The 26,278-nt window shown below is 41.8% G+C and overlaps 1 protein-coding gene across 10 annotated transcripts in view; it reads right to left on the bottom strand.

Annotated features, from left to right (window-relative positions):
* The window catches only part of BAZ2B (bromodomain adjacent to zinc finger domain 2B), a 184,301-nt gene that overhangs the window by 133,065 nt on the left and 24,958 nt on the right, over nucleotides 1–26,278 (bottom strand). The gene's annotated exons all lie outside the window — the stretch shown is intronic.

The following is a 26,278-nucleotide window of genomic DNA, read 5'->3' as shown; positions in this document are numbered from 1 at the left end:
TAATGTTCCAATGAATTACTAACGGATGTGAAACAATGTTGGATAAACACATCTAATGTAATACATAGGAATTCCATAAACAATCAGAAGATGACTGCAGCACAATGAATATGCAATAACTAGAACACCTGATCACACACACACACAACGCTTAAATTAATTGCAGGATAAAGAACGACACCACAAAGGACTGTAGCATAACTACTTCTTTCAATGACCTACAACCCACAAGCCAGGCGCAGCACTACTATACCAGCCATTCTTATATTCCAGTGCATTTGTGACAAGCTGTGCTTCTGAAGCTCACTCATCCTACGCTGGTATCACAGGTTGGCATTGCTGGGCACCAGCAGAAGCACATACCCCAGGAAGGGGCCCACTGCCAACCACTGGGGTCCCACAGGTTGGCATTGCTGGGCACCTGCAGAAGTGCATACCCCAGGAAGGGGCCCACTGCCAACCACTGGAGTCCCATGCCTATTCACCTGCCCTCTCCTAGAAACAAAAGGAGCAAAGAGCCTCTGCCCACCTTGCCCTCCTCCACTGGACAGCTGTGCAGACTCAGCAGATAGGGAGAGGCATAACAAAGAGACCGCACTAGTGATGTGGTAAGCCTACTCAAGGAGGGGAGCTACTGAGATGCCCAACAGCTATTTCCAATCCAATCCGATCTCTATTACAATCACAGATCAACCATCCAACAGCTATCTCAAACCTGGAAACAGCACTGTGCACCTCTCTAGCACTGCACAAATGGAAATGCACCTGCTGTGAGCAGCCTCAACACAAGGGCTTCCCATGGACATACAGTTTGCTGCTGTCCAATGCAAGATGCTAGACTAAATAGGTCTTTGGTCTGATCCAGTTCTTCTTATCTATTTAGGGGTCTGTAAAGCAACGGGCCACTGGATGTTTTCAGAAATGGCCAGCGGGGAGGAGAGAGGCCGCTGAACTGGCCTCCTGGCAGCAGACTCACTGCTGAGCGGCAAGGGCACAATGAGTGCATTGGAGGGGGTGCTGGATTGCCTCGGCTAGGGCTGTCCCCCTCGCCACCACCTTGTCTCTGCACCATCCCAGTTTGTGGAAGGGACATTGCAGCACTGTCCCTTTCCTCCAGCCACTCCTGGATGTTCTTGAGGTGAGGTTCAGGAAACGCTCTGCAAGTGAGACACATGTGGGCGGGTGTGCATGTAAGAGTTGCGGATGGGATTTGAGGACTAACTGAAGATGGGAGTTGTGGTGGGGACCTAAGTTTGAGAAACATGGCATGAATAGGCATTCACTCATATGTTACGTCCTCTGTACGTCATATGTCACGTCATCTATGTGGTGGAGGAAAGGAGGAAAGCAGCTTCTCCACACACAGAGAGAAAGCCCCATATATGTGACCATGTGGACAAGATTACAGGTAGACAACATTTTCTTATTTCTGACATGCGTGGATGGCACAGTGAAAAGAGCTAGCATGAAACCGGGAGGTGAATCTTGCCCCCTCCACCACTGCAGAAGCAGCTCTTGCTCCTACCTTTAGGAGTCGAAAGGTAAAATTATAGTAGAATGAAGATGGAGTCAACAGGAATGGGGTCTGGCAGAGCCTAATTTAGCAGCCAAAAGGGAGTTCCACAGATGCACCATAGCATTGGCATCTGATTGGGGGTGGGCAAGGTGGAGGGGGGAGGGAGTATGGCCAGCTCTTCTGCCTTTAAGAGCAGCTTAATCTGCACAAATTGGCAGTTGATCCTTTTTTATGGCATGGGAATAAACATTATTGCCAGGCTAATGGCTGCAGATTAGGTCAGTTTTAAGAAAAAGTTGGCAATCCTAATACAGAGGCTTTCTTATTCTCCTTTCAGTTTCCATTGAGACTCCTGCCTAATTGAATCACAAAAACACACACACCTCTCTTCAAGCAGAAAATGCCTGAGAATTTAATCACCTGCTAGCTGTATTTGTCCTGTATCTTCTTCCTGGATTCTGGCAATGAAAAAAGTCAACACTGAAGAAGAAACAGTGCTCCCTTTATTCAATACTGAAACAGCGTTTCCTGGGGTTTTGGAGGTGCTACTACAGCAAGCAATCTACTTTGTCCTCATTAAGCTTAGAATAGCCAGCATGCAGCCTTGCAATATATTTATTTATGCTCCATTGAAAGTAGCATCTCAAAAGATTTTCTGAAGGTCATTTTTGAAGTCAAAAGCCTCTACTATTTGAGCAAATTTAACAACATCCATAAGTGAAATGAAAAAAACCCAACCTTGAAATGAAATATAGTACAATGTTAGCAAGGGACGAATGGCATAACAGAAGAATATTTTAATAAAGCCTACCAGAAAACAGAAAGGACTTTACAAGCCCATCTGCTCTGAGTGAAATCTTCCCACAGAAATTGAAAGATGCTTCATCTGTCTCACTTACAAGAATAAAGGTGACACCAGAACACTGGAATCGCAAAGCAATGTCATTCCACTAGTGTTGCTAGAAAACATTCTTACTTTCAAATTTTTCAACAGGTTGTGTCTGCTACCACCCAAAAAATTATCATCATCCATATTGCATCAACACAGTAGATCATGATGAAATGTTATTCATTCCCTGCTATACAATTCAGAGGCAAGGACTGATAGCCTAGCTTTACTAAGCCCACATATATTTAAAAGTTGACATAAAGATAAATGCTGAAACTTCCTTCTAAATACACTGGTGTCTATCGCACTCCAGTCAGTATACTTGCGTGATCATGCAATATCATGAAGGGTGGCAAGATGGATGCCTGAAGGTAACTCAACAAAGCAATATCCATCACAAATTGTGCTAAGGTGGTTATGGCTTAGTTCCTTGGCTGTTCTGCAGCCATGTCACCAACACCCAAACAACAACCTGTTAGAAACTGACTCTAACCCAAGATCGTAAGCTTAATTGGTGTGGGTAGGCTGCTGGACTTAGACCATCTAACAAAACTTTAATACATAAATAAATATGTACAAGCAAGACATCCATACAAAGATAGCAGCAGGAGAATAAAATATAGTGTAGTCCTGCAGGTGTCTACTTAGAAATGAATCCCACTGAGTTAAATGAGACATATTCCCTACAGCCTAACTTCTGTATTAAAGTGAAATAACTAAAAAGGTATGGCCAAATAAAATAAGCTTTTCACCTGGCCCTGAAAAAGCACCAGATCACCAAGTGAGCACTCCTTTAAGTATGATCCAAAGTTTGGGCACCATTATTGAGAAGGACTGGCAATCTCCACTCATCTCACCTCTGAAGTAGAAGGGTAGGGAGTCTGCAATAAGGCCCCTGCAGCAAGTCTTCATAACTGGGCAGGTTCATGCAAAGGACCTCTACACATATTCATGTGTACGTGCATTAAGCCCCTTCACACAGTCAAATATATGACCTGTGTGTAGTGTGGCTAATATGTATTTGTCTGTAGTTTGTGGACTGCAGTTCTCATGCATGCACTGGTTTGTACTGTGCATATATAGTTTGTGGTCTGGTCTGTGAACAATACTGGACCGTCTATACCTGTCCAGCTTGTTGGCTCTATACAGGTCTGCTTTGTAATCCTCTCCTTAGTATGTGTGTTTGCATGTTCTTGTGCATGTATAAAATGGAGGGAAAGGATGTCGAGGATGCCGGCATCCGCCAAAAGCCAGTTACTTATTCTTTGTCAACAAGAGGCCAGCAGAGACCTATTTTATATTACTGGAATTTGTTCTTTCCTTTTGATAGACTATAGCAGGATTTTTTTTTGTTGTTCACACCTAAGGTTTGCTGCTCTTGAGAGCTGCTTGCTATACATTGTTAATCACAGCCAAGGGCATTTTACAAATAATCCTGCTCTTCAAAGACAACATGTCCATATTTCACATTTTTAAGAAACTGCTCAACTATGTTTAGAAATTGATCATTTCCTTGCGCTTTGCCATTGTTTCCAAAGCATGCTGAACACTGCAAGGTCACAAGTTAAAAATGATTGACGAATGACTGCTAACAAATGTCTTCTAAGGCAGAAGTTAAATATATTCCAAGTCTCTCACCATAATTAGTAAAAATCGTCATGCTCTCATTATATTCTTAAAATAACTCTCTTTAGGAGAAATGATCACACTGGAAAGAGTCTGGTTAAGATTTCAAATGATAAAGATTAAAGCTACATGATATATTTGCATTATGCTCTGCATTATGTATGAGAATTTAGAACTTATCCTCATATAGTTTAGCTCATTGTGGCTTTTAGAACTCTCCATGTCTGTATTATTCATTCTTACAAAGGCCATTTTGGCTCAGCAATCGCTTGCTTTGTTCTTTAAGAACTGAGGACTGAACTCGCTAACCACTCTCCTGACTTCACTGTGATTGGTCTGTTGTGGTCCCACTGCTTTACAGTTTGGTCATGGCTGCTGCCTTCATTACATCTCAAGGAAGCAGTGGCCACAAGCCAAACTGAGCATAAGACTTTGCAACCCATGTCAGCAGTGTCGTTTTTGGTGATTTCCCTGTAAAGCAGCTCAAAAACTTCATTTCCCCCCGAGATTTTGCAAAAGAAGCTCAACAACTTTGGCCAGACCAAAACTCAATAACTTTTCCGTCCGGATTTTCACTTTTTGAAATATGGCAACCCTACTGTAAGTGTACCGCTGTAAGCGTGTAGGATCTTCTCCCAATAATGCTCCTGCTATTGCACATTGAAGGTGTGTCATGTGTACATACCTATGTATTCCGCAGAGTGGTAGAAATTATTTGAACACCTAATTAGCTACATTCTGAGGGCCAAGCTACACATTGCAGCAGCACCTTTGGGGCAGCGAATAGCTTCTGGAAAAGGGAGTTCTTGGGTGAGAAACGAGCACAGGGAATCTGATCTAAATTAGTAATATGTTCCAGATCATGGCCCAGCTAGCTTTTCTTTAAAATAAACGTATCTGGCTTAAGCACACTTTTTAAAAAACATGAACAGTATGACATGAAGTGTGGCCCTGAGGCATTTCTTTTCGGAACTGAGAATGGGCATTCAGGCCATTTCCTCTATGCAGAAGACCAAAGCAGATTCTGGAAAATGCACTTAAAAAGTAGTAGCATAGCTAATTGAAAGCTGCTACAGCGCAGTCACTTGGGGGGCTGCTCTGATACTGCTGCCTCTTCATCTCAGAGGAATTAAGATCTCTTCGGGCACAGGAGAAATAAGTGCTGAGGGAACTTTCTTTCCAGCATCAGCAAAAGGAGGAGGCAGCAGCAGCAAACAGGTTCCCTGCACACAAAATGAGGAGAGGTTACTCCATATTGCAAGTGTTGACATCTCCTGCTGGGCAGACTTTACTTCTGAGTAATTGTACATAGATTTAAGAAGCAACTATGGCTGTCACCAGGGCCACTGCTGAGTGGGGGGTGTCCATGGGGTCTGAGCCCTGCTATGTATTTATTGCAATGAGTACTGAATTCCCTCCCCCTACTCCCCTACTTTTTTTGAACATTTTGCAAGAAGAAGGGCTGGACATGCTCCAAGTGCTGTGCCATTGAGACCTTGGGTACCCACCATCTTAACTTGTTCAGATCCAAATATGTGTCAAGGACCTGTGCCCCAAGACTTTTAAGTACACTGCAATGTCCCTGCGTGTTCCTAGAGGCATACATTGATCACATCTCATTTAAACTGAAGAGGTAGATACTGGGATTCTTTGTCTTTTACAAAGGTTGCCTTTGCATAGACAATTATTTGGGGGCGGGGAGCATGGTGTTCAATAACTCTTAGCATCAGTTCCAGCCATGTTGGTTTTCAAGTACTGAAAAGTAAAGCAAATAAAGTTGGGAATCAATTGACTCCATTCTGGAGACTGTTTTGTACCTGGGGGGGGGGGGGGACGGACGGACGGATGGACCAAACCCTACTGGCTAGCCACTTTGAGCCCACAAGATAAGAATGGGATAGAAATCTAATAATTTTTTCTTTAAATAAAATTAATTCCAAATGCTAAGCAACTTGGCTGCAGGTATATAGTGATATGAAACTGAGATATATAGATATTATATGCTTGTACAAGGCTCATTTGACGAAAGGTATTATTTAAAAACAAAATACTAACAAGGATTGAGAAACCAAAGGTAGGTGGGCTTTTTAGATTGCTCAATTCATCCCTGTGCCAAAATACTTGCCATAGACTCCATTGCCAATGCAGTTGGCAGCCGTTCCTGTACTAATGCCCAATTGTCCCAAACTGGGATAGTGCCAGCTTTCTTGGGGAACTACTTTGCTGCCCTTATAAATCTCACTGTGCAAAAGTTCTCTTGATATTAGGCCTGAATTTACCTCGCCTTTTGTCCCATTATCTCTGGTCATGCCCCCTCAGACTTCGCTAAACAACTCCACTCCACCCTTCCACTTAACTCTTAAAAGAGAAAGGGCAATGGAACCCACTTATGCTCTCAATGCCTTTGAAAACATAGACTGCGTGCTCCAAAGAAGAGCATTTGTATAGCAGCATGTCTGAGCTCACAGCTGCAAAGAAGGCTGCAGGAGGCGCATGGCAGTAAAGCCATCTGTAACCGAGCAAGGGCAGTCTGTTCAATTAGGAGACATGAGAGGGGGAATTATATGCTAGTGCAGCATTTCTGTCATGGATATTTTCTACGGACAGCTGGGTATAGGCAAGACATTCAAATCTGCTTTAGCAGACTAATAAGAAAAAAGCAAGTACTAAGGTCGAAAACAAGAGCGTCTTTTTTCCACTGTGACCAAATTATTCTTTTTTTTTTTTCTGGCATAGTTACCAATAACTGTGCTAGAAATTGCACCTTGAGAAAAGCTTGTAACAGGAACTATCCATACTGTACCTGTGCTCCACAAATGCAAAATGTGGGCAATTCCATTAAAATGTTATGAATGACCCCAAACTCAATACATTAGTGAAGGCTGACCGTCAGGCACATGTGATTCATCCATATATATCTAGCAAGTTCTTCTTGTTATAAGGATGAGGAAACGTTCTACCTCCACTGGTCCTTGAGGTATTTCTATAGTGGGCACTGGATCCATTCTGAGCTCATTCCAGAAACACCTGCAATAGAGAGGCAGTGCAGTCCAGGTTGTCCCTAACATCTCTGCTCCTGTCTTCTGCACCTGGGGACCTTTGGCATATCAATGGAAATGTGATATTCTCCTCCCCTTTCATGGCAGAGACCTTATTGTAGACAAAATGAGAGCCTAGGAGCCTAGGAGGAGCTCCCCTACACCACTCTAGGCAACCTCTTTTAAAATGTTGGTTGCCTTGCTCAGATGTTACACCTGAACAAGGAATACCTGCACCCACTGTCCCTACACCTGCTGGCTCCACCCACTCCACTCTTGCTCATTCCATGCTGAGCAGAAAGGGCTGAATGGGGCTTCTAAGCACAGTCATCTGAACATGTTTCGAATCCTTCTTGCCATCAGGAATTCCTGATCATCGGGAGGCTTCTAAGAGCATTCAGTTGAACGTGGTTAGAAGCCCCCTTCAGACCTTGCGAGTCAAGGTAGGTTCAGGGGTGGGTTAGACAGAACCTGGGAAACTGGGAGTGGGGCTGGAATACACAGCCCAATACATTGGTATTATATGCCCTGAAGAGGGGCTAGAGTTGGAAGGGACCTTGGCAGTCATCTAGTCAACAACCCTGCTCAATGTAGATTCTGCAATGCAACTACAGCATCCCTGACAGATAGTAGTCCAACCTCACCTCAAACACCTCCATCTCCCCAAGCAGTCTGCACCACTTCCCCACTTGCCAAGGATGGTGTCAAGCGGGTGGCGATATCATAACCTCCCAATATTTTAAAAAGGGAATCGTGGCACTTATACATGTGGACCTGTGCAGGGGCACCTAGCAGCCTCAATACATATGAATAATGACAACCAGCCAAGTGCTTTGGGGCATATGCATAATAATACATTTCCTTTACCAGCAATGGCCTATTCACCCACAGTTGGGGTTAGGATCTGGCCAAAGAGCATGATTCGGTCACCCAGCCAGCCTATCAACCTACCTTTTAGTTTACGTTTATTTAGATTAAGCAATATCCTTCAGGACTAGACATATGAGAATTACACATCTGCATGGCAATTTCAAAATGAACATAATCCGCAACTGCCATCTAGAACTCAGCAATTCTTTATCTCAGTATTTCTCGAAACAATCCCATAAAATACTTTCAGTATTATTATCCACATATCGCAAAGCACAGCTGAATCTGAAAGCCGGTAGCTTGCTACCCAGTACGCTTCAGTAATGAATTTAGGACTTTGGACTCCTGGTTCACAGCTTTGTCTTTGACCCACTACATTTTAAATAACTAAAATGCTAGATAACCACACACCAGCATGTTTTTATGGCCCTTCTGAACCGGAGGCTTTATCCTCCAAGAGTATCTCATTGGCATATTTATTTTAAATATGCCAATGAGATACAACCTCTTGTTCGGAATCACAACATTCCCCTTTATAATGCAAGGTGGCTTCCGTCTTTCAAGCCCTTTCAACTCAAGAGCTATGTGATGTGCTTTGGGGTGCAAAGTCCAATCAGTACATCCCACCTGTAGATCATGAAAGCTCTGCATGCAGAAGAGCAGACATTACAGGGCTTTTTCTGCAGTGGCACCTTAGTTACAGAACACCTCCCCTTGGAGATTTGTTCTAGCCCCTATCCTACGCATTTTTGGTTGAGTTGTCAAGGCTATGCTGTTTTGCCGGGCTTTTGAGCTGACATGATAGTTGTGTGGCATTTTTTTAAACTGACGTGTGTTTCCTGCTGTTGTATTGCTTTTACAGCTATATTTTATCAGTGCTTGCAGCTTGGTTTGAATGATGCCTTGGGGGCCTTTGGGCAGAAGCATTTTATTTGTTTAAAATAAATAAAATGTGGACCATGCTCTGACCCCAATATAAGGCTGCTTCACTGTATACTTACGTCTTCCTGCTGTCACGACTAATTGTGCCCTCAGTTCAAGGGTGGGGAACCTGTGGTCCTCTAGATGAGGTTGGGACTCTCAACTCCCATCAGGAAGAGCCAGGATTCACACTCCTCCTGCTGAATGCTGATTTCTCTCTTGCTCCTTCTTTTATCCCTGCCCAGCGTGCAGATGTTATACTTTCCTACTCCAATTTTAATACTATAGCTGCTGGTGGAACAATACCCTTCCCTGACATACTAGGAATGCCTTTGTGCAAATCTCTGAAGGAGGGGCTTATAGCCACTTACCTATGAGGCAGACACACTTAAATCAATGGGACTTCCTTCTGAGCAAAAATGCACAGGTTTCCACAGGTATCTGAAGAAGTGTGCATGCACACGAAAGCTCATACCAATAACTTAGTTGGTCTCTAAGGTGCTACTGGAAGAAATTTTTATTTTATTTTGTTTCAATTACGGCAGACCAACACGGCTACCTACCTGTAACTAGGTTTGCACTGTAAAGCTTCCTCCATGTGCAAGAACAATGGGACTTAATGGAACATAAATTAGGACAAAAGCAACTATGTCCACAAGTTGTAATGCTTGTGAGACAGTTTAGCTTGCTTTCCACTTCACACCCACCCAGTTGCCACTTTGCCACCTAAATTATTGGACTTTTTATACACTCCAACTAACTGAAGCCTAGGATATGACATTAAGAGAAATTAACTAGTTGGTTCAAAATGTGACTGCAGTGCCCTCCAAAATTCAACTTCTCTAATACTGCTCGTCTGAAGGTTTCTCACCTTGACACTCCCCTTTCTAGAAAAAGTTGTATCTTTTAGGTAATGGGCTTACTGAAGTTTGCAGTACTGCTATAACCCATAAAAGTCAATAGCCACAGCAGAGCATCCCAGTGACTGTATATTTATGGGGGTCCTGGTGACAAAATAAACTGTAAAGAGACAACCCTGAGTAGCTGGTGCATATCGTCAAGAACAAAGACAAGCAAACCCAGCTTTATGCTCACAGTATGGACCACACTATGTCAAAATTATTTTTTTAAAAATGTGTTTTATTTAATCACCAAGGTATTCATTCCTTGCTGAAGATTCACACACATGCAGTTTTAAGTCAAAATTACTTCCAGCAATTTGGTGAAGAGAGCATACAGCAGCAACATTTATTCACCATTGGGGGGAAATGTGTTTGCTTTCTGCTTTCCCTCCACAAAGATCTCTGAAGCAAGGGCCAGCATAGCTATGCTTTAACTTTTATGACATCATAAGCAGTATAATCCCAAACACAGCCCTCTGTGCCATTTGTTGTTTTTGTTTAAATCCCACAAAATATGTATTATCCCTCACCAAGGTACCTTTTTAGAACATGTGGAGGCCAACATTTTAGAAATATTTTACGGCCTTTCCAGATAATATATACTTCACACAATAAATGCTCCGTTGTTATTCATTTGTTGAGCCAGATGTCTTTTCTCAAGGTAGCACTTCTCTTTTGTGTTTTTATTTCTCAAAACAGAAATACGCTGTGTTTTTGTCACCAGGAAAATTCAATTCTTTCTCCCAGAGAGCGCATTAATTCAAATAACGAGCACTATATATAGGAAGGATGTGGTTTCTGAAGTCCTACAGGTACTTACGGTGTAGTGCCTATGTCATTATTAATGATGAATGACAATATCTCCTGGGTCATTTACATTAAAATAAAATTCTTTAGAGGCTGACTCCTCTGATGTACCACTCAAACACATGAGTGTTAATGCATCCCATATAACCCTCTTAATAAAAAAATTAGCAAGCAGCAGCAGTTCAGCCCCACCTCGACTTCCATCCACAATAGTAATGTTTTGCTAGTCATGAATGTATCTCCCTCCTTTTGTTCTCTGAAGGTTGATGAATCACCCCCTGCAGCAACAATTATACCATCTGCAGCCACACCAGGGCCAGGCCACGATGTTTTGCTTCCTGAGGCAAAGGGGAACATGGCACCTCCTCCATTCTATGCATGCACAAAAGCCAACCCGACTAGCAGCTGAATCTTATTTCAAAACAGGTTATGAGGCAGATCATCCAGCACACCTGAAAGCAGGAGGGTAGCTCAAGAGTGCACAGCACAATGCACAAAGCACCAGGGATGGGAAAGAAATTTGATTCAGTTCGCCTTTATAGGCACACCTACCTAATTCACACTGTCCAAAACAATATGCAATAGCTACCCTTCGAAATTCACACTTATCTGAATTCGCAATGCAGTTCTGCAGTCAAGCAATGTACACAAAGAAATGCATACGCTAGGGTAGGGTTGCCATATTTCAAAAAGCAAAAACAGGACACCCCAAAAGTTGTTGAGCTTTGAAATCCCGGTAATGTCTAGGAAAATCCGGACGTACGGCACCCCTATACTAGGGTAAAGACCATCATCAGCTACCTGCCGGGCCGGATCAAGACCTTTAGAGGCCCAAAGCACTTTAAAGTTTTTGGTGCCTCCATCTATATCTAATTCAAAATGTAAACAATAATAAACCATAAAATAAAATTCGGGTTACATGGTGTGAAAGTTGCATTATAATAATAGATACAAAATGGACTTTTTATTTATTGCACAGTGCAATAAATAAATTAAATAAGTCTGTTTTGTATCTATTATTATAATGCAATTTTCACACTATGTAACAAGTTTAAAAGAATGTTTGAAAGCACGGCTGTCCCTGCTGTTAGGCAGAGTGAAACAGTTGCCTCAGGCAGCTGTTTTTTACGTATCATGAAAGAGCAGTAAACTGTTAGTTATTTAATGTATTATTAATGTATATTCAATACCAGAAAAGGGAGAGCCAGTTTTGGGGGTTGTGGGATTATCTACCTCAGGTGCCAAAATAACTTGGCCTGCCTTGAATATTGAAAGTTCATTGCCTTGGAGTGGGAAGCGTTTGCTGGTCTGCCTCAGGCAGGGAAAAAATCTTTGACCAGCCCACTTTGAAAGAATATTTTTTACTTTAATAAACACTCACTAGCCAAACCTTAGGTCGTGGCAGTCTGCTGTACCACAAAACCAATGCTCACAAGCCATATTTCTTATTAAGATATCCCTATTATCTTCATTTACCAACTTAAGACAAAACCTATGTTACCAAAAGCTGTATCAACTGCATTACAACTGATCAGAAAGTCTGAACCCCTCATCTAGCGTTTCCACATTTCAAGCTTTTTCCCGCAAAGAAGTTGGACATTTTGGAGCTATTTCTGAGGAAAATTGGCAAAACCAACACTGCTGACATGGGCTGCCATACACCCAGATTTTCCCGGAAATTTCGCCAGTTTTCACCTGACATTGACTGCAGCTGCTGTATTCCGGATATGTCTGGGAAATTCTGGAAGTATGGCAATCCTACATCGAAGATTCCTAGCCCAACCTGGTGATGCCTGCTGAAATCTTCAGCATTCTTCCCACTCTACCTCAAGGTGTTGCTCACAAGTAGGCCCATAAAATCACTAATCCTAGGCCTGCTCTCTCAACAGGAAGGTTCCTGTGTGGCCAGAACATGCATTATTTATATTTATATATTTATGCCAGATACTGGTCATGCCTTTAAATACCCACCTGTTGTTTCCCTTAGATATAAGGGGAGAGAAACCTATATTGTTTTATTCAACTACTGCTCCAACTACTGTCTAGGCTTAGCTCACTTTTTGATATTGCAGGGAGTCATTAGACAGCAAACTAAATAAATAGAAGCAGCCCCATCTGTGGAAAGGTTGTGGGAAGGCCCTACATTGTTGGCAGCTAGATTTCCAAGGAACAAACATACACACAGAGGCCCCTTTCGTTTGCTATCAAGAACACAAAACGCGAGGGCCACTAAATGTGGAAATGAAGCGGCAACTCCCACATAAATCTGTCTGAGCCACATTCTGGAATGGCTTCACACAAATGGAGCTATTCTAAAGCAACAGCTACAATTGTAGATTTCAACAAAGGGAAGGGGGCTTATGCAGCATAGACCAACAGAACAGGGTGGAATGGTGGGAAATAATCGCCCAAGTTGAAAAAATTGCTGTAAGTCATGAAAAGCACAAAACTTTCACATAGGCCAAACAGTGTCAGATTCCATGAACATTCAATTAGCCTAGAGGGTTGGATCCAGACTGGGTTATACTTAGTGTAGACCTATTGATTTCAACCTAAAAGCTATGCTTAAGCATGGAAAAGCCTGGATCCAACTCAGAATTTTATAAATGCAGGAAGTAGGACTGGCCCTTCTGTTATCCATAGTGAGAAAGAGCTAGGTGTTTTAGAGGCAACCTCATAAAGGCATTGTAACAAAAATAAAAATATTAGGTCTGTGGTACTCTCCCTCAATCACTAATTTAGTAGCAGGAAAATACACAGACTTGTTCCTCCATTAACTTTTCCTTCACAGCGTTTAAAATACTAGATTGGACTTTGGCTGCATGTAGCAAGACCATATTAAAACAATGCCTCTGGTAGGCAGACTTTATAACAAATGGAAAATGAACTAAGACTCAACTGTAAAGATGTGATCTGGCATGCAGTTGAGGAAGTTACACAATACGAACATGTTTATACAATAAAAATATCAGTCAGAGGCATAGGGACTTTTCAGATTAACTGAAGTTTATTCTCAAAAAGGCTATTGTGCCTATGCACGCAATATTTTAATGTGAACATTTTTCAGTACTAATAAGAGTCATACGCTCACGTTTGGGTCTTTATTAGATTTTCCCCCTCCTTCTGCAAGTTGATGTGTGTGCTGTGTTACTTCATTAAAAGATTGATTTAGTGCTGTTTATTTTTAGGCCTCATTAGTACAATTGAGCACATAGATAGACTATCTAACAAAAACAAAAAGCAGCTCATGCAATTCTACAATTCCATGGCTACACAAGTACATTTCACAAAATGAAGATCTGCTTCCAGGCATGATCACATTTCAAAAGATTATGCCAATAATATTTTGTGGTAGATCTTTTGTAACTTACGTTGTAATTTAGCATCAAATTAACCCATTGCACAATGAACCAGCTCCTTACAGACTCAGCCAATTGCACATTGGTTTGGGGAAACTACATCACAGCAGAGCTATCCCCACACATTCCTTCACCTGTTCTGTGGCAAACACCTGAGGAGGGTTAATGCCATCGCCAAAAGCTTAAGGCTGCACTGTAGGGTGTTTATACCTCTAATTTCCTGTGATATTATTCAGATAATAGAAAATGCCAAATCTCAAAAGCTTTCATTAATGTTGGAAGTCTGTTTGGTTGTGTCAAGGTGAACGTAAAGTCAACACTAAAAAAAATAAATCATAATTTCTCATCCCAAACTCAGTATGCCCAAACCCTCCTCTCTTTTGTTTATTCTCCTTATCTATTTACAATGTCACCATCTACCCTGTTGTGGGCACAAAGCCTCAACTTTATCTTTGACTTCTCTCTGCCCTTTGCTCTTCATATGTCACTCGCCACTGAGTCATGTTGCTTCTCCTTTTACAACACTGCAAAATTACAGCCATTCCTCTCTGCCCCTTTAGCAAAAAATAAAACATAAAAAATCAATTCATTGAACCCGGAAAGAGCGCTGTACTGCATGGTCTCCCAATCCCACCTTTGTGCAGTGGTTCAATACTTCTGCAATTGTTAAACCACAGTTTCTTGTGTTGTCCAAACCAGCTAAGTTGTTTGAATACTCCCTACAAACAAGGCTATCAAGACAGGTTCAAAATGGGTTTATATTTGAGCTTGGAGGGACTGCTCAAACCAGTTTTCAGATTTGGACAACACAGAAAACTACTGTTTAATAAACCAGGAAGGAAAGAAGGGTGTACCTGGGCACATAGCTTATTTCAGTGACATTGCTTTCTATTTCCTCCAAAACCAAAGTACACAGTCCTACAGCTTATTAAATGAAAAATAACAGCAGCGTAACTACTCCATTATAGCTTGGCTATCTCTCCTGACAATTACAGAACAGTGTTGTACTATGTGGAAGACTTGAAAGAGTACTCGCAATTGACTTGGAGCCAGAAAGTACTCAAGATGTCTTCTAATTACTTATGACTATAGATGTAGTTCATAAGTATCCGTAGTTTATATGCAGTTCATAAGCAGGGCTTTCAAAAATATGTAGAGAAAAGCTTTCATTTGAAATACCTATCAAGGCACTGACTGTGAAGTTGTTTCGACTACTCTAATACAAAGCAGCAATATCCTGTGTGTATGAAGTGTTACCACTCTAACCAGGTTTGCGTACACAGCTGGCCCTACCATTAGGTAAACTGAGATAGAAGCCTCAGGCAGCAGATGCTGATGAGCAGCTCTCTTCCAGGCATTCATCCCCAGCCATTCCCCATTTCTGGAAATTAGAGCTATGTGTGCCACCCACCTGTCATATACACCATATAAACTAGCCTGGTGCCTCAAGTGCACTGGAGGACATTCTCCCACTCAACCATCAGTCCAATTAGATCCTTTAATGGGTGATGGGGGGGGTGTTCTTTGCCTTTGGTATCACGCAGCAGAATGTCTTGGGCTTCAACGTTCCCTGCTATACTCCCCCCCCCCCACAAAAAACCAAAAACACCACACACTGTCATAGCTTGAAAATCTTTCAACATCCTGGGACACCTATTTCTGCTTCTCTAAAAGCACATGCCCTCCAAGTTAAGAGTGTTAATCAGGGTTTTGTTTTCAGTTATAGGGAACTTTCTCTTGTATCTTGGTTTTTGTGTTCTTCTCTGAGTACTGAAATGGCTCCCCCCCCCCATGGAAAAAAAAGTAGAAAGCAGAGGACTTCAAGAGAAGTGAATCAGCAATGTCCACAAAGAAAGGACAGAAAGTAAAGAGAGAATGGTAATGAGAAAAGAAGAAGAAAAGCCATATCAAAGTAGTTCACACAACTCTATTCTGGTGGGCACTCAGCCAGTTTTACTGTGTTGAGCAGGCTGCAATGAATAATGGAAAATCCAAAGCAAATAAAATGTAGAGAAGGCAGAACTGGTGCACAAATCTGGTTCTCAATAAACGTAAAATGTACCGGTAGATTTTAAGGCCTGCAATATTCTTCTGAAGGCTCTTTTCCAACCAGAGCATGAATATGCTACAACTATAATTAGAAAAATTCACATTTGTGCATAAGAGATCCTTAATAAAAAGACTATTCCAGTATACAGAACAAAATACATTTGCACCTGGCTAGTTTTATCATCTCACCATGAATTTAGTCATTGCTAATGCAAGGTAACAGGTATTCCATTTTTTCAACAATTTCAGTTTTTATCATTAACTTTTAACTCTCATATCTAATACTCCCCCCTTCCAACTAAATTTCATTGCTCAGACATAACCTCATCAGGCTGCAGCAATTCCCCAAAAATTCTAGCAAGAAGCCAACAGACATAAACAGTAAAATGACATCATGAAACAATGAAGAATGAGATCTAAAAACCAAATGAATCACGCGTACAGCACCAATAAGGCACTATCCTGCTTTGTGAAACCGTTGCAAGATCTTGAGTAATTTTGAAATTGGATCAAATATCCCTTCCCAAGGATATTTGTGTGTGGATCTTGTGCTAGCAAACCATATAATGGCTTTGCATGATATGGAACTAATGTTACAACAACATGATACAGGTGCAAGGAGACAGGTGGCTGTTTCTCTGCATCAAAAAGAAGGGCTCAAACAACATGTGTGATTGTTTTATTGTAGATCAAACAACTAACATCAAACTCAGTCTTCTGCCACTCCAACTGTATTCACAATGGAGCAAAATTCCATTCTCTGTAAAGATACCATTGATGTGTGAAGTGTGCCATGCTATCACAATATACGCTTGGCAGTTCTGGAATCAACCGCCTGAAGAAATGGCTAGCATCTGCAAACATGTCAACGGAGTAGCATTATTTTCTTCCCAGCTTTATAAAGACCCGCCTCAACAGTCTTTCAGGAGAAAAAGCTACAAAGGTAAAACAGTGCTGCTGCAGGTTCGTTTTGCTGATCCTTCCACAATACACCTCCCCAATTCATCTACTGGAAGCCCCAGTAGTTTGAAAATAAAAGTTTAAAGAAAATAAAAGACTTTGCGTATCATCAAAGCTCCACCAGCACTTCATCAGACACAGTCAAGCCATGAACCTCGCCATATTGCAGCCTTCAATGGTTGGAATGGATGGAGTTGATGATGTCAAGAAAATCTACAATGCAGATGCTACATCGTGTGCAGGTATTTTGATCAGGATTCATACCTAGCAAAAAATGATCTTTCAGCAAGCTTTGACTGAAAATCTTGTACAGCTATTCCAGCCCTCAGCCCCGCTTTTCTTCACATCAGTGAATTCACATTCAACTGACTCAAACATTCTACAGTAGAAATGTTCTCTTTCAGCGCAAGGATACCTGATGAGCACATTCTGCAGAAGCAGAGTAACAGAAAGCTCAGTCTCTCTGCCAAATTTTCCACAGGTTTGCATCTACTACCTCAGTACGGCCCAAGATAGTTGCCAATGCTAGCCACACAAAAATGGAAATAGTATAAATTAACAAGTACCATTGCAATAGCAGTACAAAGTAATATTGCCAATATGAAGTATAGATTTACCTAAAGTTCAATTTTAATATTACATTACTATATTACTGATTGATAGATAGATAAGAGGGATTATTTTTATTTGTCCTGCTGATATTTAATCAAGATGGAGAGGGAATGCCCTCAATGATCTTTTGGATGATTAATTTCCTACAATTGTATGTGTGGCCCCCCCCCCCCAATTTTCTGCAGTGCTAGAGCATGTGCACAACACACACACACACACAGAGAGAGAGAGAGAGAGAGAGAGAGAGAGAGACTTCCTTCATGCTCCACACATGCTGTTAGAACACTCTTTTTAAAATGAAGTGGTTTAAGAAACCTCTCTTCTCTCTGTGTGTGGAGAAAGAGAACAGGGGTTTCTCTGTTGTTAATTGCTTGGGTAAAAACTAATTCAGACACAAATACTGTGAAATTTTATGGGCATTGTGAGTTTAATTGCAAGGCAAAGAGTTCACTGTACTACTAGTTGAGACTTGCAAACATTCATCTTCTCCTTTGGAGAGAAATAATTAGTCTGCTCTTCTGCATTAAAGGTAAAAAGAATAATGTTATGCAACCCAGGAGCAGCACATCACAAAATTCTTTGATATTTATTGACCAGGAGATTTTCTGAACTTAGAGATTCTGCATGAAGTGGCCTCCAGATCTTGTGAGCCACAACTGTCAGCCTCGACCAGCAATGCCAATGGTCAGGGATGGTGAGAATTGTTGGCTACCCTGGGAATACACCACCAGACTAAAGTCTGAACAGCCACAACATGGGAAGTTTCTGTGTACTGTGCAGGGGGTCAGGTTTTCACAGAAAAACAGAGCAGAATAAAGCTCTGCAAAAGACTAAAATGTCTCCAAGAAAAAGGGAACAAAAGGACAGAATAAAAGAAGGAAAATGACAAGTCTAAAAATCATTTATAATTCTTGGCTCCCCCAGTGTGGTTTCCGAAAAGTAATTCAAACCCATCTTTATTTTATTTTGTACCACTCATAACTAAGAAGAGGCTAGAGGCTGACTTATGACATAACTCATTTTGTGGGCTTGGACAAGGTGTGATATAGAGATAGCAAAATGATTGCCTTAGCAATATCCCTTCCCTGCCCCCGTTTTGCTGACTGTTCTTTACAGAGTATGAGAAAGACGTCTGCCCTTGGTGGGAGAACAGGAGTGACAACAGTTCTGTAACTCTTAGCTCCAACTCAGTGTTCATTGAAGGGAATGAAAATCCATTCCACTGCCTGATGCAGGATAAAACCTACGATGCCCTGCTACTTACTCCTGCCAACCTAGCAGTTCAAAAGCATGCCAGTGCAAGTAGATAAATAGGTACCGCTACAGCGGGAAGGTAAACTGCATTTCTGTGCGCTCTGGCACTCGTCATGGTCCTCCATGCACCAGTAGCGGTTTAGTCATGCTGGCCAAATGTCCCGGAAAACTGTCTGTGGACAAACGCCGGCTCCCTCGGCCTGAAAGTGAGATGAGCACCATAACCCCATAGTCGCCTTTGACTGGACTTAACCGTCCAGGGGTCCTTTACCTTTTTTAACTTCCCCTAAACCTCCTTTCTGGTACCAATGCTAAATAAACTCTGTGTTTTCATGTTTTCATGCAGTGTGCAGCAAGCAAGCTTTTGGCTTTTAAACTAAAAAAAATTTATTTTAAATTATTTTATGATGGCTTCTTTATAGAACAGCAACAACGAAAGTTAATCCAGAAGCTCACATCACTTTTAAAATATAAGTACATCCTCACAGCAAAACACATCCAAGGTTCAGTTATTTCAGTGGAGCTTACTTCCAAGCAAGTGTGCATTGGAATGCAGCCCCTGTACCAAACCGTAGTCTTATATGGGGCAGCAGCTGAAATATCTGGCATCTAATACGGGCTCAACTGGATTTCCAGTAGTTGTCTGTCAGAGTAATCAGTTACTGACAAGTTCCCTCTCTAGACTTAATAATCGGAAGCTAAAAGATTACTTCATTAGAAAGGTGTCAAGAATATATATATAACATTAGCTCCTTTCACCTTCTTAAATGCATGGCACTTGCATATTCAAGGCATGGGAACGCTATAAGGATTCTGAATACCATATTTCTTTTTAAACCACTATTGATTCCACCCTATCTTCAAAGGCATTTACTTGTAGGTGAAATTCTCTCTTTTCCCATTGGTCTATGTTACAGCAATGTTTTCTTTTGTTTGTTTTTAAAAATGCTGCTGTTTTCAAAATGAGCAGAATCGCCAGCATGTTCAGGCCTAATGTTAACCCAGGTGTGGGGAACCTTTGACCCTCCAGAGGTTGCCAAACTACAACACCTATCCTTGGCTATCCTAGGTGGAGCTGATGGGAGTCGCAGTTCAGCAACATCTGGAGGGGTACACACTTGCACCAAACCATTGCTTGGTGCTGCGATAACAAGCTGGTGCAAGGCTGAAATCATGCATTTTCTCGCCTCTTCTTCTCTTGCACAGCTAAAGACAATGGCGACCTTGGCAGCAATTACTTTCTGTTTCCCCGAGTTTTGATGTGTCATTTTGTCTCAACTAAGAATCGTAGTTTATCATTAACTATGGTCAGATTCAAAACAAGCCGATTTCCAACCCGCAGCTGAGGCTACAAGTACATCTCATTGACAGTAACAGAAGGGGAAAATGTTGTGCAAGAACAAGGGGTGGCGTGAAACGCCACCATCAACAGAGGCAGAGCCATGAACGGATTACAGCATGAGTGTTTTTCTCCCATGTGTCACCCATGGGTCTATCCCCGTTAGGCCATTCTGCTAAAATGTATCTGGGTGTCCATTACTAGCCCATAACGAGGGAGCTGTGAGCTAGCTAAACAATAAGGAGCTCAATAGGAGGATGTTAATCTCCTCAGCACTCTCACTAGGTTAAGAGGATTGTATTCCCCACTGCCAATTCCTCCTCTTCTCCTTGGTCATTACCCAAAACTGAGTCTTCCTCCTCTCCCTGTGTAGGCCCTTGCATCTGAGAAGACCCCTGGTGGCAGAGGCTTCTGGAAACACAATGGGCAGTCCTATGCCAGCCCCAGGCTCCCAACAGGTCCTATGCAGTCTTTGCTCTTCCCCACCATCTGACAAGCCTGGGAAAAGAACAAGCCCTACCCTGGGTTGGTTCTCTATCTCGCAGCCTGGTAAGAAGGGGGAGAGTGAGTGAATCAGGCTGTGTGGGAGGGGGAGATAGTATGGTGGACGGCAAAAAGGTTCCCTCAAATCTGGCACTTCCATGATGAGGGCTGGAGTCAAGTTAGCATAGTCAGGCATTTGCTGAGACCTACACTCCAGCAAGAAAGTGAGAGATTTTACTTTCTTGGGCTCCATGATCACTGCAGATGGCGACAGCAGCCACAAAATTAAAAGACGCCTGCTTCTTGGGAGAAAAGCAATGACAAACCTAGACAGCATCTTAAAAAGCAGAGACATCACCTTGCCAACAAAGGTCCGTATAGTTAAAGCTATGGTTTTCCCAGTAGTGATGTATGGAGAGCTGGACCATAAAGAAGGCTGATCACCGAAGAATTGATGCTTTTGAATTATGGTGCTGGAGGAGAATCTTGAGAGTCCCATGGACTGCAAGAAGGTCAAACCTATCCATTCTGAAGGAAATCAGCCCTGAGTGCTCACTGGAAGGACAGATCCTGAAGCTGAGACTCCAATACTTTGGTCAACTCATGAGAAGAGAAGACTCCCTGGAAAAGACCCTGATGTTGGGAAAGATGGAGGGCACAAGGAGAAGGGGACGACAAAGGACGAGATGGTTGGATAGTGTTCTCAAAGCTACCAGCATGAGTTTGACTAAATTGCGGGAGGCAGTGGAAGACAGAAGTGCCTGGCGTGCTCTGGTCCATGGGGTCACGAAGAGTCGGACACGACTAAACAACTAAACAACAACAACAACACTCCAGCAGGGGGCTCCTCGGACTCTGCCTCCACCTCCTCACTGCTGCTTCCTGTTCACCTGTGAGCAGTGACCAAACAAGGAGAAAGAGCACCAGTCTTAGCTTCTCTCATTCTTGCCAGTGGCGTGGATCTGGCTCAAAGGAGAAGATACACAAATGGGCAGTGGTGAAAGAGGGGGCTTGCTTTGGGCAAGATGCCCTCAGTGGGCTCCCTTCCCTGTTTTGGAAGGAAATGAGTTGTTAATAAGCATTGTACACAGTTAATGGAAATTTAAGTTAGCTCCAGAGTTTTATGGCTGACCATATTTCTTTCCATGTATACTACAGTTCTGTAACCAATTACATAAGGAAATAGATGTTTCCATTGTCAATAGGCAAGTGAATCAATCCGTTAACACATACTGTGTTTTCTTCTGTTCCCAAGTGACCAGCAACAGAGAAATAACATCTACACAGAGCAAATCCATGACTACCACAAGTGGGGGGGGGGGGGGGTTTGTAACCACATATAGAACCACATAACGCACATTATGCTCTGAGGTATTTCAGGGAGAAGTTGGCTAGAGTGAGAAATCTCATTTCATTTTCTGTCTGTCTTTCTAAGTTTTTTATTAACCTACAAGCCAGAACAAAAGTAAAAAAAACAAACATATCACATGGTATTCCCACCCACCTTTATAATATGTCAGTGGAACAGACTTGTGGCTATTGATATTCTCCTACCTCCCTTTACAGCATTATCTATACAAGGCCAGAGAATCCATATGGCAATCCAATTACAGTCCATATTACATCACAAGAAAAATGAAGTCTCTCTTGTAGCACTGTGACATTCATAGTTGCTTATTTACCTAAAAATCTTGTCTTTTGTCCTGTTTCATTAGGGTATGTGATCAAATGCCACCCAATGGAGTTGGGTGCTGTTGTGGTGGTGGTGGTGGTGGTGGTGTTTATTACCCACTCTTTACCAAAAGATTCCAGGGGAGGTCACAGCAATGTAAATGAAGCATTTGGGTCAGCTCTTGTCAACTTTGAGAAGTCAAGAAACTTAAGGTAATGGTTGGCCAAAATAATAATAATAAAGTTGCTATATGGCAGACATGTTTTTAGCGCCTCAGTTGCCTGTGAAAATGTTATTATGAACAGGCAAAGCTTCTGTTTAATCAGATCATTAGTCCATCTAGTCCAGCTTTCTCCAACCTGATGTTTGCAGTACAACAACCATCAGGTCTGAACATTGGCCATGCTGCTTCGGACTGATGGCAAAGCATTTAGGGAAGACCAGGTTGCGCTCATCTTACTGCAATGCTCTGTTAGCATCTCTTTAAGGTCTTGGACAGAGATTTTCCCCTTTTAATTGGAGATGCTTTTGCATGCAAAGCAAACCACTGGGAAATGTCTCCCTCAGAGATCCAGTATAATATTGAACTGACATGGGCAGATTACTTTAGAGTTCACATCCAAGTGATGAATTGTCTGTTTTCAGAAGCAACAGAGCTGCCAACTGGACCTTTTGGCTACAATTCCGCACATGCTTATGCATTTGTAGTTCCCACTAAAATTAACAGGGCATGTATATAAATCTGCAGCCACAGTTTGTGTTAGGCAATGAACCAAATCCACCTTCTCTTTTTACAGAATTAGCCAGTATGAAATCTTCAGACAGAGATACAGTTTGCACATGTTGCAGAATGGTCTTCAATAACTGTATCTCTAACAGCTGTAGTCTTACACCAAAGTAAGTCTCACTGAACTCCCAGGGATGTGCACATAGGATTGCACCTTAATGAATCTGTAAGGACTATATATTGGAGGAAGGAGAATGGAGTTCAATGTTTGCAACTGTGCCCCATCACCACCCTAATTAATACATGGATAGCTAATCATAATAAGACCCCACAATAATTTCTACTTTCCTAAGCGCTGCTTGCTCCTATCATTCCTGCTCACTGACAAACCCCAACAAAATCATATTCCTATCCCTCACTTCTACAAATACTGCTGGACTCCCAATTGGGCCAATCACAGTTCACGTCTCGTGGCTATACGTAGACTTAATTCACAACACAACCTAGACACAAGCCCTGCAGACATATCACAATCTTTGATTGAAACCCAGCACCTGATGATAACTTCTGTTTCATAATGGCTTGAACCTTTTAGAAGAGACATAATCAAATTAAAGAAACTTGTGAACCTAAATATACATACCAGGTAGGCCCACAGACCTGACCATAACCTATTTTTCAACCAACATATTTAAGACTAGGCAGTAAAATACAGTTGAAAATAAAGATTATTTAAATACTGTGAAAGAGGCAACATTCATTTTATTTATGCCAACAATTACATATCCTGAGCAACCCTAAACGTTATGCTGAAATTTTCTATACATTTCTCTATTAATATTAAACAGCTTTCTGTTCTCAGCTTTGTGGAATATCTGGTAAAAGTACAAACCACAGACACATAATATATAGGTTACAACTGCTAATTAACATATTGCTAAAAATCTGAATATCAGCATCCTTATTTGGGTCGCAAATTACAGTGTACATTACATTTCAGCATGGTCCTTAGACAAAGCTGACAACTTGCTTCACAAAGAAACAATGTTTAGGATGGGTAGAATAAAAAGGGTTTATTAGCCAATATGCCTGTTTTAAAAATATACATTAGATTCTATACATTTCTGTTTCAAAATCAAAACAGCCATTATTGTTTCAAAATGAACGACGGAAACACAGGAAATTGGAATATAATGAAGGAAAACATGAGCCACTGTTTTTTCTCCAGACTGCCTTTCTTTGCTAGAGGTTTCTATAAAGAGAAGCTGACTATGAGGTCTCCAAAATTAATGAATAGGAACTGAAGTGTTAGCTGCTAGCAGCAAGATCCTCTAGGTAATAAATTTTAGCATGACAAAATCTAGTTGTTTAAAAGTGGCTGTCAGGTTTTTGAAGCTTCTGTTGGTATCACATGACTCCAAGTATAATAGAAGGTTTCAAATGAATTAAAAGCACTAATAAACATGACAATTAAAGAGAGGGTAGGATTTTATACGGTGAAGAGTTGGTGTGCTCTACAGTCACTCTATGGTAAAAGGGAAGGTAGCCATTTTCCCAGTGAAACTCCAGTTCTCTTCTCAGGGTGTGGTTGTTACCACAGGTATCACAGGATTTTTGTTTCACTAAGGCCGTGAAGGCACTCAGCACTGAAATAAAAGTATGTGGAATATACAGAAAATGTATAGATAATACCACTTGGTTTTATTTCTCTTTTTTACTTACTGTCCTGTGTTTTTCAATAGTGTCTGCTCTGTGACCATGGGCATGCAATGGTCCTTTCTATAGCAAGTATGCTGCAACAGAAACAATTATATTAAAGACTGGTAAGCCTCTCTGGGGTTGAGGGGACACAGGAAAAGAGGCATTAATGTAGTGCCATAACAGCATACGAATCTCCTTGTCGGATCAGACTAAAAGTCAATCTAGAGCAGCAATCTGCCCATACATGGAAAGAACCTGTATCAATGGCTTTCAAATCAACCATGATACGTAAAGTAAAAGGTAAAGGTAAAGGACCCCTGGATGGTTAAGTCCAGTCAAAGGCGGTTATGGGATTGCGGCGCTCATCTCACTTTCAGGCTGAGGGAGCCGGCGTTTGTCCACAGACAGCTTTCCAGGTCATGTGGCCAGCATGACTAAACTGCTTCTGGCGCAACGGAACACTGTAATGGAAACAAGAGCGCATGGAAACGCCATTTACCTCCCCACTGCAGCGGTACCTATTTATCTACTTGGACTGGCATGCTTTTGAACTGCTAGGTTGGCAGGAGCTGGGACAGAGCAACGGGAGTTCACCCCGTCGCGGGGATTCGAACCGCCGACCTTCTGATCAGAAAGCCCAAGGGGCTCACTGGTTTAGACCACAGCGCCATCCACATCCCCCTAACCATGATATGTATACAGGTGTACATACAAGGCATGATCAGTTGAAGATTAATATTAATCCCACGTAAAAATCAGAAAAGGAAGAAATAATCTTGAGCACCATACTGAAGCTCTTAGGAAATATTTCTTCCAATCCATCTAGAATGGAAGAGATAATTCTGATACAGGATACTGTTGTTTTTCAGGGACAGTTCAAATTTGCCTTCAAGTTCAGTGGTGCCACTTTGGATATGACTCTGGGGCAAATTACCAGGGCCCCAACTCAGCAGAATGAGTAGGAAGACCCCATTTTCACATTTTGAAGCAAGTGAAGGAATATTCATTTATCATCTAAAATGGGGACCCATCAGAAGACCTTCAAGTCCAAGCTAAAGACATATGTAGAATGACCCCAGCAAAATGCCATTAAGTTCAGAATCTGACCTTACCTAACTCCACCACTGTCCAAGCTTGTCCCTCCAAGCCATGCCCAGCCACAGGTTCATGCTTTCAATGGGAGCAAGAGCAGATAGCTACAGAAGTTGCTCACCAGTGTAAGAGCAGACCCAGGCTGCTGTAGCAGCAACTGATCTGCAATTTATAATTGAAATAGTGGGTGGCACAGTTCACATCACGTCCTGTGATCTTTTACCTGCTTTTTCTATTTATATTTTCCCTTTTTCCTTTCTTTCTGCATGAGAAATCCTTGTTCTCATTTTAAAAATCTGGGGTGAATTTTTCCGCTGTGCCTCTTCCTGGGCACAGTCCCACCTCTCCTGGTTCCTGAATGGAACCATTTTCTTTTGAATCCAAAAATATACAAACTTGAAGTTTTACAAAAGCAGACTTAGTTGGGGAGACCATGCTTTTTGATAATATTACATTTAATT

Source organism: Podarcis tiliguerta (assembly GCF_965153285.1).
Source record: "Podarcis tiliguerta genome assembly, chromosome: 1".
Taxonomy (NCBI): Eukaryota; Metazoa; Chordata; class Lepidosauria; order Squamata; family Lacertidae; genus Podarcis; species Podarcis tiliguerta.
Note: the sequence above shows the minus strand (reverse complement) of the source record. Positions and strands in the feature narration are given on the sequence as shown.